Genomic DNA, 12024 nt, shown 5'->3' with positions numbered 1-12024 from the left:
CCCCGTTGCAAGGATAACAGCACTTAGCCTTTTTCCATAATGTTTTATGAGATTGGAGAACACATTGAGAGGGATCCATCTTCCATACAGAATCTTTCCAGAACTTTGATATCCTTTGGTCTTTGCATAACGATTGCCCTCTTCAATTCAAACCACAGGTTTGTCCAGAGACTGATGTCAGCTGCAAAACGTTGATTTTGTGGCAAATTAACAATTTCTTTGTGGAATTTTGATATATGCATTGGCTTGATGGAAGATCCCCTTACGGTCAAGTTTCAGCCACCTGGCAGAGTCAACCAGGTTTTTAGCTACAATATCCTGGTACTTGGCAGACTTTTTATGATGCCGTTGAACTTAAGGGAACCAGGACCAGAAGCAAAACAGCCCCATAACATAAAAGATCCACCGCCATATTTTACAGTAGGTTCTGCATATGCATCCTTCTTCAAATCAAATGTTATTCGTCACATGCTTCATAAACAACAGGTGTAGACTAACAGTGAAACGCTTACTTATGGGTCCTTTTCCAACAATGCAGAGTTAAAGATCAAGAAAAAAATAATAATAAAATACTGACACGAGGAATCAATCCACAGTGAATAACAAATAACAATAATGAGTAAAAATAACAATAACAAAAATATCATGATACAGTGCAGGGAGTAGCGAGTTGATGTGCAGGGGTACGAGGTAACTGAGGTAGATGTGTACATATCGGTAGGGGTGAAGTGACTAGGCAACGGACAGATAATAGACAGTAGCAGCAGCGTATGTATGTGAAACAGTAGCAGCAGCGTATGTGGCGAGTGTAAAATAATATAATTGTAAAAAAACTTTTGAACATACAATAGAGTTCGATATTTATCAATGGTGCCAATCATTTTTGAACTGACTAAATATATGTATATGTTTTGTGTGATGTGTGTGTGTGTGTTTATATGCGATGTGTCCTACCTGTCGAAACTCCTCACAGACCAGGGTGAAGACCCAGAAGTAGAGAACAAACTCTAAGGTGGACGGGCCGTGAGGGGGCGGGGGCTTGAAGTCCAACAATAGGACGTAAGCAAACAGGCTGAGGAACAGGAAGTACATCAGCACGTTGCCTAGAAACGCCGTGACGGGTGCGAACCAGAACTCCCTCCAGCGTAGCAGTACGAACGGCCTCTTAGGATTGGGGGAGGGGGCACCTTTCAGATTGACCCTTACAGCCGCATATTCCTCAACATCCTCATCCCTGAGAGGACAAGAAAGAGAATAATTACTTTTTGTGTGTGCATTCATCCGTGCGAGCGTGCATGCGTGTGCGTTTACATCATGTCGGTGAGGGAGAACATGGTGGCATCGACTCCGTCCAGACTGTCTGTGTCTTGACCATGCGGCACCTGCTCAGTCTTCCCCTCTTCCTCAGGTTCCCTGAGAACGAGAGAGAGGTAGAGAGAGAGAGCTGATAAACCGACAAACAGACAATGCGCAGAGGAAACTTTCCTTCACCACCAGCCTCATTTCTCAAATTCACACCCTATGAGGAAAATAAGGAATGCTTTACATATTGGCCATTTGCCACATATTGGAAACTTTATTCCCCTTCACCACCAACCACATGAAAAATTACTATAGTTTACTATAGTGTAAATTCTTTAGTTTTACTATAGTTATTGTCATTGCAGACTGTATACTGCAGGGGTTTTCAAACTGGGGTCCGTGGACGTACTGCAGGGGTCCGGGGAAAATAAAAAAAGCCCATTTGAAAATGTTTTTTTATGAATATCACTGGCTGTAACAGAATAACATCGTGGATAAAAATGGAATGTCTCTGTCCAGTATGAAGAAAGTTAGATGTAGTTTCACCAGCCAATGCTAACTAGTATGTGACTGGATGTCTACAGGAACAGTTAGCATGCTAGCTAGTCCTGTTCATCCAACTCTGGGGAAGTAGATACATATACAGTGGGGAGAACAAGTATTTGATACACTGCCGATTTTGCAAATTTTCCTACTTACAAAGCTTGTTGAGGTTTGTATTTTTTTATCATAGGTACACTTCAACTGTGAGAAACAGAATCTAAAACAAAAATCCATAAAATCACATTGTATGATTTTTAAGTAATTAATTTGCATTTTATTGCATGACAAGTATTTTATTTACATCAGAAAAGCAGAACTTAATATCTGTTATAGAAACCTTTGTTTGCAATTACAGAGATCATACATTTTGTGTAGTTCTTGACCAGGTTTGCACACACTGCAGCAGGGATTTTGGCCCACTCCTCCATACAGACCTCCAGATCCTTCCGGTTTGGGGGCTGTCGCTGGGCAATACAGACTTTCAGCTCCTTCCAAAGATTTTCTATTGGGTTCAGGTCTGGAGACTGGCTAGGCCACTCCAGGACCTTGAGATGCTTCTTACGGAGCCACTCCTTAGTTGCCCTGGCTGTGTGATTCGGGTTGTTGTCATGCTGGAAGACCCAGCCACAACCCATCTTCAATGCTCTTACTGAGGGAAGGGGGTTGTTGGCCAAGATTTCGCGATACATGTCCCCATCCATCCTCCCCTCAATACGGTGCAGTCATCCTGTCCCCTTTGCAGGAAAGCATCCACAAAGAATAATGTTTCCACCTCCATGCTTGGTTAGTATGGTGTTCTTGGGGTTGTACTCATCCTTCTTCTTCCAAACACAGCAAGTGGAGTTTAGACCAAAAAGCTCTATTTTTGTCTCATCAGACCACATGACCTTCTCCCATTCCTCCTCTTGATCATCCAGATGGTCATTGGCAAACTTCAGACAGGCCTGGACATGCGCTGGCTTGAGCAGGGGGACCTTGCGTGCGCTACAGGATTTTAATCCATAGTGTGTTACTAATAGTTTTCTTTGAGACTGTGGTCCCAGCTCTCTTCAGGTCATTGACCAGGTCCTGCCGTGTAGTTCTGGGCTGATCCCTCACCTTCCTCATGATCATTGATGCCCCATGAGGTGAGATCTTGCATGGAGCCCCAGACCGAGGCTGATTGACCGTCATCTTGAACTTCTTCCATTTTCTAATAATTGCACCAACAGTTGTTGCCTTCTCACCATGCTGCTTGCCTATTGTCCTGTAGCCCATCCCAGCCTTGTGCAGGTCTACAATTTTATCCCTGATATTATTCATTACTTAAAAATCATACAACTGTTTCTCACAGTTGAAGTGTACCTATGATAAAAAAAAACACAAGACCCTCTCTGGTCTTGGCCATTGTGGTGAGGTTGGAGTCTGTTTGATTGAGTGTGTGGACAGGTGTCTTTTATACAGGTAACAAGTTCAAACAGGTGCAGTTAATACAGGTAATGAGAGGAGAACAGGAGGGATTTTTTTTTTTTTGACCCCTTTTTCTCCCCAATTTCGTGGTATCCAGTTGTTGTCGCTACAACTCCCGTAGGAGAGACGAAGGTTGAAAGTCATGCGTCCTCCGATACACAACCCAACCAGCCGTACTGCTTCTTAACACAGCGCGCATCCAACCCGGAAGCAAGCCGCACCAATGTGTCGGAGGGTACACCGTGCACCTGGCAACCTTGGTTAGTGCGCACTGCGCCCGGCCCACCACAGGAGTCGCTGGTGTGCGATGAGACAAGGACATCCCTACCGACCAAGCCCTCCCTAACCCGGACGACGCTAGGCCAATTGTGCGTCACCCCACGGACCTCCCTGTCGCGGCCGGTTACGACAGAGCCTGGGCACGAACCCAGAGACTCTGATGGCACAGCTGGCGCTGCAGTACAGCGCCCTTAACCACTGCGCCACCCGGGAGGCACAGGAGGGATTATTAAAGAAAAACTAACAGGTCTGTGAGAGCCGGAATTCTTACTGGTTGGTAGGTGATCAAATACTTATGTAATGCAATAAAATGCAAATTAATTACATAAAAATCATACAATGTGATTATCTGGATTTTTGTTTTAGATTCTGTCTCTCACAGTTGAAGTGCACCTATGTTAAGAATTACAGACCTCTACATGCTTTGTCAGTAGGAAAACCTGAAAACCGGCAGTGTATCAAATACTTGTTCTCCCCACTGTATTTGTAATATGGAGAAAATGACTATCATTGGAATTAATTACAAGGTTTTTTTTTAATAGAAAATTCTTAGGCGGGCCGTCTAAGTGGTAATTTACAGATGGAAAAACAGTTTGTGTCTATTGAACTATACTGCATATAACAATCAAATAAAAGCTAGACAGTCGGGGAGAACAGAACATTCAGGATACATATCCATTGATCTGTTTGAACAGAGGAATACAGCATTAGCTCCATGCCAAACTGTGTAGAATTGCAGGAAATGTGTTTAAAAACTGCAACATTTTCTCTCAACTCAATTTACATTTACATTTAAGTCATTTAGCAGACGCTCTTATCCAGAGCGACTTCAATGAATTTAGTCGATTTGCATTTTATTTACAACATAAAAATGTTCTCTATGCCGCCAAGATACCTTTCTAGCTAATAGACTAGGTTAGAGTTTACACTTCCACTTCCAATGAACTGGAGCATTTACTAGTGTTTTTGTTTCATTATCTTTGACTTTGAAGTGGGGGCTTTCTCCTTGAGGAAACCTACTGGACAAAATACTAAGAGCACATTTTCCAAAACCTTTAAGTAGGACTGGGGTCTGAACGGATAGTTCAGAGCTTCTGCTCTTTTCTATAACCTTAAGGGAACACAATATTGTCTATACTTGGCGTGTAGGTTTCTTACTTATGGGTTACACAAATTGGAATATGGGGGAAGGGAATGGGCAGGTTATATGCACATTAAAATGCTGTACTGGCGACTAATTAGCTAAATGAAACAATCAACATTGCATTTATTCTGAGAAGTCCTCCATCAGCGCCAACGGTGATTGATGACTAAGAAAGCGGTAACTGGGTGCGCTAGGCTTCTATAGCATGACAGGAGCCCAATCCCGTAACCCTTCTTCGCCTTTGCGCTCGTTCACTAAAAGCAGTGGATTGGTGTAACTGTATTGGTATTCATTTCACCTACACCTACCCAATGCTTTTACATATTTTTCATCACTTTTCATGTTATTCTATACAGCAAATAACCAAAGATCAAAGCAAGCAAATTACACTGGCAATAGAAGTGTGAACCTCATTATGAAACGGACAAAATGTTAGTGCCATAACTTTTTGACTATATGAAAATTGGACAACTTGTGTTCATAACTACATCATTGATTGTAAATGACAGCTTAATAGTGCTGCATTACTAGATAGCCAGCTTGCTAATTATTTTGTGTCCAAACATGCTACAGATCAATGAAATCAGGCTGGTTATCTTAAAATCCACTTCAATTAGCTCATACCCCTGCTCAACCACTTGCTACTGGTACACTGTCTGTATAGCCACGTTATTGTTACTCATTGTGTATTTATTCCTTGTGTTATTAGTTTTCATTTTTTTCCTAATGTTAAAATTATTATTATATTATTTTAGAATTTCTCAAATTTGCTTTTTTTCCCCTGCATTGTTTGGAAAGGCCCACAGGTAAGCATTTCACTGTTAGTCTACACCTGTTCTTGTCACGCCCTGGTCGGAATATATTATATTTATCTTCATTTATTGGGTCAGGCCAGGGTGTGACATGGGTTATTGTGGTGTGTTTTTGTCTTGGGGTTTTTGTGGGGCGTATAGTATAGTCTATGGCTGCCTGAGGCGGTTCTCAATCAGAGTCAGGTGATTATCGTTGTCTCTGATTGGGAACCATATTTAGGCAGCCATATTCTGTGAGTGTTTTGGTGGGTGAATGTTCCTGTCTCTGTGTCTTCACCAGATAGGACTGTTTAGGTTCACGTTCCGGTTGTTGTTTTTGTATTGTTCGTGTTTTTTCGTTCTTCATTAAACATGTCTCATAAATACCACGCTGCATTTCGGTCCGCTCCTCCTTCAATAGAAGAAAGCCGGTACAGTTCTTTATGAAGCTTGTGGCAAATACAATTATATTTGATTTGAGTGGTCCAAGTCAGCTGCAACAGTGGGAGGTTTGAGCTAGCGTCTTCACATTGCATTGGGCATAATGGAAATGAACTGTTTCCCTTCAGTAATCATTAAATATATGTACATTATAATTAAATAAAAGGGTTTAAAGTATTAGAAACCACCAAAATAACAATTACTACAACAAGGATTTTTATTTCATTTGGGCTTTTTCTCTACCATGGTTATTGTAGGCTGCATCAAAAGCATCTTAAGACTAAGTTCATCATTAGAACCTTGTTTGTCCATGATTCCAACAGTTCATCCAAGTGGTTTGATCTAAATCGTAAGTCAAATCACAATTGTAACATTTGGTCAAAAATATGGCCTAGATTATTTTTGGTTGAAGTTTAATTGAACAGTATGGAGACCCATTGAAATCCCTTAGAATGTATGTGTTTCCACACTAGTGTCAGGCACTACTCAAAGCAAATGTAGGGGGGGACATGTCCCCCCCTGTTCCCTGGCTCCTACACCCTTGGTTGAGAGCTACTTCCAAACTAAATGGTACATAGTCACAAAAGTACAGTAGATGGGGTTAATTAAATTAAGTTTTTAAATAAAAATGAATGGAGCGAATTTGGAGTGGTAGTTATTTTTTCCTCTGAGCGGTGAGGGTTTTTAGCGAAGCGGGGGAATGTGGACGGTAAGCAATGAATGGGATTTCTGACCACTCAAATCCTCTGTTAGTATAGTAAAGTTTACTACAGTATTCTATTGTAAATACTGTAGTATTCTATAGTAAACTGTAGTATTTGTTCAAAGTGGGCAGCCAATTCACTCTATCTTAATGCTTAATGGATTGAAAATTCTCAGACAGGTAGCCACTAACCTGAAGTTGATGAGGTTGGTGTAGATGAGGGGGGGTAAGAAGAAGGTGAGGATCAGTTTCCAGACTTCTGTGCTCCTCTCCATGTCTCCCCACCAGATCTGAGACAGCAGAGACTGTCAGGGGAAGAGGTAGGAGCAGAGTTCGTCCTGAAACACTTCAATTAACCACCATTCACATTCTAATACACACACTCTGGAAATCTGGTTAGTTTTATAAAGATGAATGTGAACATACAGATCACACGTACACACAGATTCACACAGAGATTCACACACGAACGCACGCGCACACACACACCTTGACCTCTGATCCCCTGGTTTAATACAGACCTGCAAGCCATCGTGACTGAAGAAGAGGCGGGCATCGGCTGCGGTGGCCATCTCCAGACAGGTAGCTTCGCCCCACATCAGAGACTGCCTTATAAGGAGGTTGAAAGAGCGACTCTCACTGCTCTGATAGCATTCACTGAACACTTCTAGAGAGACAATAAAAGGGTTAATACTCAACACTCACTGAACAAGTCTAATGAGAGGAAACGGGTCACAAGTTTTCACATTGGGTTTCTCATTAGGAATAAGGAGTGCAAATTGGTTTGCTTCCATCCTCATCCTACAGGCCTTGAGTGTGAAAACATTGCAAATGGCCCCAGACTGGGATGCCCTCCAGCAGACTTTTCGAACAGGTGGTCCCTTGCATTCTGATCCGGAGTCACTACTAGGCATTATGGGGTGTAAATTCACTCACAAAATACAAGATGCTCACTTGTATGCAAAACAGATAAATGCCCCTAGGCATTACTTGGATACCTTGACTGTCTAGGCTTTAATTGGGGAATCAGAATGTCAGGGAGCAGCCCATCACATTAAGTAGCAAACGAGCTAAACATTTGGAATAAGGCTAGCCCACCATTGGCCAAGTTCTCAAACTTCTGTGCCAGCTCCTTCAGAGAGAGCTTGGCCGCCGTCTCACTCTCAAGCTTAGACAGCTCCCTCAGAATCTTACAGCCTGCCAGAGCACTGAGGACAGACTCCCCTGCCTAGAAAGAGAGAGAGAGAAAGAGAGAAAGCAAGAGAAAGAGCGAGAGAGAATGAAAAAGGGGATTGTTTTAACATAAGTAACATGTCAGGGTTCCGGGGGCATGCATTGAAACGCTTGGCTTTCTTGTGGCTTTCTTTTGCAAAAGAACTATGAATTAACAGACTTATTTTCAAATAATTGTCAACATATACAGTATCATCACATTAAGGTGTGGGATGTTCACTGTATTACAAGGAACAATAGCAGGTCTATTTCGCTCCTGCAGCTGGCATATTCTGTCTGTTCACAATTCACCTGTGGTAACATGGTGGCTTTCAAAACCAGACAACAAGAAGAGGTGGCCACTACTATCTGAGAGATTGATTATGAGGAAATAACCATCAGCCCTCAAGCGAAGGGGGGGGGGGTGGTGGATAGGGAGGGGAGAATTGTTCACAGTGGGGTTATTATCCACATGCAACCAAGGCTCTCCAGCATATACTCTCATTTATGCCTGGCAAGCACCTAAAGCAAAAGCGCACACTTTCTAGTCAAACAGGCATAAATCATTGTCATGAATCAATTTCATACTATTATCTACAACCGTTTTCTTTAATCAATAAAATAGATATTCAATATATATTATTCAATATATGTCTGACCACCACGCTTACTCCTGCAACTTGAAATGACAGAATCTCCTAAAAGAACCACAAGGGTGAGGGAGGCATGCTTTCTTCTGGTGGGGGCGGGGGGCTAGGCGGGGTGGGAACTGAGGTGGGGAAATCTTCGTATGAATTTCTATGGTTGTTTTTGTTCCTGTAAACACACCCCCCCCCCCCTCTAAAAAGATGACAAAACTAAATGGAAAATCTGTCACAAAGAAAAAAGGGACAGAGATCCATACATTCTTAACTGACTTAGCTTGTCAGATTAAAGTTGAATAAAATCATTAATTAATAAATTACCATCTCCCAGAAGTAGACAGCCATCTCGCTGCGGTTCTGCAGCACAGCCCAGATGAACAGAGAGGCCCAGGGATGGACACAGTGCTGCTCTCTATACAGACAATCCCCCAGTAACAACTTATTCACTTGCTGAGAGAGGGGGGAGAGACAGTACATGAAGACAGGTGAGAGTAAATACAGCCTGGTTAGCACAGCAGTCACAGTTACATTCTATGACCAGTGATAAAGTGGGTTCACCGTAGCAGCGTTGATAATTCAAGTATATCGGTGGAGTCTACAGGCCTAGTAAGTAGGCTTAGTTAGTACACATCACTGGACCTTGTCATTGACAACAGATGCATTTGTAATTCATGTGCTCTGGTAGTGCCCTAAACACTCTTGGATTTGTTTTCTAATCTAATCAAATGTTTTGCCACATGCACAGAATACAAGGGGTATAAACTTGACCGTGAAATGCTTGCTCATGAGCCCTTCCCGACAACTTCCAGAGCTTTAAAAAAATGTATACGAATATTTAAAAAATAAGACAAGGAATAAAATACACAAATATGAAGCTATATACTGGGAGTACAAGTACCATATCACTGTGCAGGGGTACGAGGTATGTGTGGTATAAATGTACATGAAGGTAGGGTAAAGGGACTAGGAATCAGGATGGATAAGAGTCAATAAAGAACAGAGTAGCAGTAGCATATAATGAGTGTGAAAGTGTGTGTGGCATCACTATGCGCACAGGTGTGGGGGGAGGGGGATGTGTGTGTGTTTGTGTGAAAGTGTAGTGTGTGAGTGTATATACAGTATGGCGTATATCAACAGTGTACAAAACATTATGAACACCTTCCTAATATTCAGTTGCACCCCCTTTTCCCTTAGAACAGTCTCAATTTGTTTGTGCATGGACTACAAAGTGTCAAAATCATTCCACAGGGATGCTGGCCCATGTTGACTCCAATGCTACCCACAGTTGTGTCAAGTTGGCTGGATGTCCATTGGGTGGTGGACCAGTCTTGATACACATGGGAAACTGTTGACTGGCACCTACTACCATACCCTGTTCAAAGGCACTTAAATTTAAATTTCCTGTAGTCTACAATCAGCGCTTTGGTCTTGGGACATTGAGGGAGATGCTGCTTTCCTGGCACCACACTGCTAATTCTCTGATGATGGTGTTGGAATTGTGCATGGCCACACAGTCATGGGGGAACAGGAAGTACAGGAAGGGGCTGAGCACACACCCCTGAGGGGCCCCCATGTTGAGGGTCGGTGTGCAGAGGTGTTGTTGCCTACCCTTACCACCTGGGGCTAGCCTGTCAGGCAGTCCAGTTGCAGAGGGAGGCGTTCAGTCCCAGGGTCCCAAGTTTGGTGATGAGCTTGAAGGGAACTATGGTGTTGAACACCGAACTAGTGTTCGGTGTTCAGGTGGAGAAAGCAGTGTGAAGTGCAATTGAGATATCGTCATCTGTGGATCTTTTGAGGAGGTATGCAAATTAGAGTGGGTCCAGGGTTTCTGGGATGATGGTGTTGACGTGTGTCATGACCAGCCTTTCAAAGCACTTCATAATTACAGATGTGAGTGCTACGGGACGATAGGCATTTAGGCAGGTTACCTTTGAGTTCTTGGTAACAGGGACAATGGTGGTCAGCTTGAAACATGTTAGGATTACAGACTGGGACAAAGAGAGATTGAAAATGTCAGTGAAGACACTTGTCAGCTAGTCTGCGCATGCCCTGAGAACCCGTCCTGGTATTCCATCTGGCCCGGCGGCGGTTTAAAAGTTTTACTCTTATCGGCAAACAGAGAGCGAGATCACTATGAATTCCAAAAGGAACTACACATCACTTTACAAGTCAGCATAATGTGATTTGCAGGCCTAATGTGGCCTGTAATCCAGGAGCTTCAGACCACTGTGTTAGGGTATATATAGGCCCTCAAAAGTAAGGCATTATATACAGCATGTAATGTATTGTTAAAAAGAGGTGGTTTATTTTAAAGGATAATAAGGCTGGTAGAACTGTTCAAAGAGGGTTCTTGTTAGAACTTTTCATAGATGGTTCTAGGAAGAACCTTCCCACTGGGCAAAAAGGGGATGAATCAATGCTGTTTCCACATAATTTCAAGAAAACAATTCTATGTGATGAAGTTGAATCAAATGGGAAAAACTGATTGGATTTGCAAAAAGTCATCAAGGTAAGGGAATTTAGTATTTTTTTCACCTTACTTCTAACCTAAATACAATGTCATGGTGACATTTGTTCTTGATATTACATTGAATTCAAGTTAGTTGACAACTCAACCAAATGTAAATCAAAAATAGATATTGAACTGACGTTTGTGCCCAATGAGTTTAGACGAAAAAAGGGGTTTCTGGTAGAACCATTTATTTAATGGTTCTAGATATAACCAAAAAGGGTTTCCATATGGAGACAAGCTGAAGAACCCTATATGGTTCTACTTAGCAACTTTTTTCTGAGACTGTATAGGGGATAGAGTGCTATTTGGAATGCAGCTATGGCAGCCATTACCTTCAGTGTTCTCCAGGTGCTGGTGCTCTGGTCCAAACCCAGAGGACCGTAGTAGAAAGGCTGACACACATCTCCCAGGATGTCCCATAGTAGCCGCGACACCTGGAGGGAGAGGCGAGTCACATATAACTGAGAACAAAACACCTAAATTAGAGGAAATGCGCCTCAACTCTACACAGAGTGTTTTTCTCAATAAATGATCAATAAATACTGTACCTAGTCATTTCTGTACCATGAAATAAAGTGCAACCCATCCTCACCTCATACAAGCTGAGCTCTTTGGCAGAGGAGGGTCCTAATGTGGGGCTCTTGAGGGGTGTAGGCTCGTCCGGAGAGCAGGGGACAGTGGGAAGGGATCTGGCCAGGCTCTGCCTCTCTGTGAGGTGTTGCTGGAGAAGCGTGTAGGCCAGAGAGCTGTTGGACAGCGAGCGGTACAGGCCCTCCAGACGCTGGTAGGTCAGGTAGTCCAGGATGTTGAGGCCGTTCTCATTGAAGAGACGTACAAACTGGGGCTTGTTGTTGATCAGTGCATCCGTCATGGAGTCCTCCAGGTCCTCGTACTGCGGGAGGATGGGAGGGCGTTTTTATAAACATATCTCTCTCTGTCTGTCAAAAGTGAAACAATAACATCCTGCCGAGTGAGAAAATAAAGGAACGCTTCACAAATTGGAA

At 42.8% G+C, this 12024-nt stretch overlaps 1 pseudogene; it reads right to left on the bottom strand.

The window, feature by feature from the left end:
- Positions 1–12024, bottom strand: part of LOC135555297 (transient receptor potential cation channel subfamily M member 4-like) — an 81037-nt pseudogene that overhangs the window by 18727 nt on the left and 50286 nt on the right.

This window comes from Oncorhynchus masou, chromosome 15, assembly GCF_036934945.1.
Source record: "Oncorhynchus masou masou isolate Uvic2021 chromosome 15, UVic_Omas_1.1, whole genome shotgun sequence".
In the NCBI taxonomy this organism is placed as follows: Eukaryota; Metazoa; Chordata; class Actinopteri; order Salmoniformes; family Salmonidae; genus Oncorhynchus; species Oncorhynchus masou.
The sequence above is the reverse complement of the archived record's forward strand: the minus strand, read 5'-3'. Positions and strand labels throughout refer to the sequence as shown.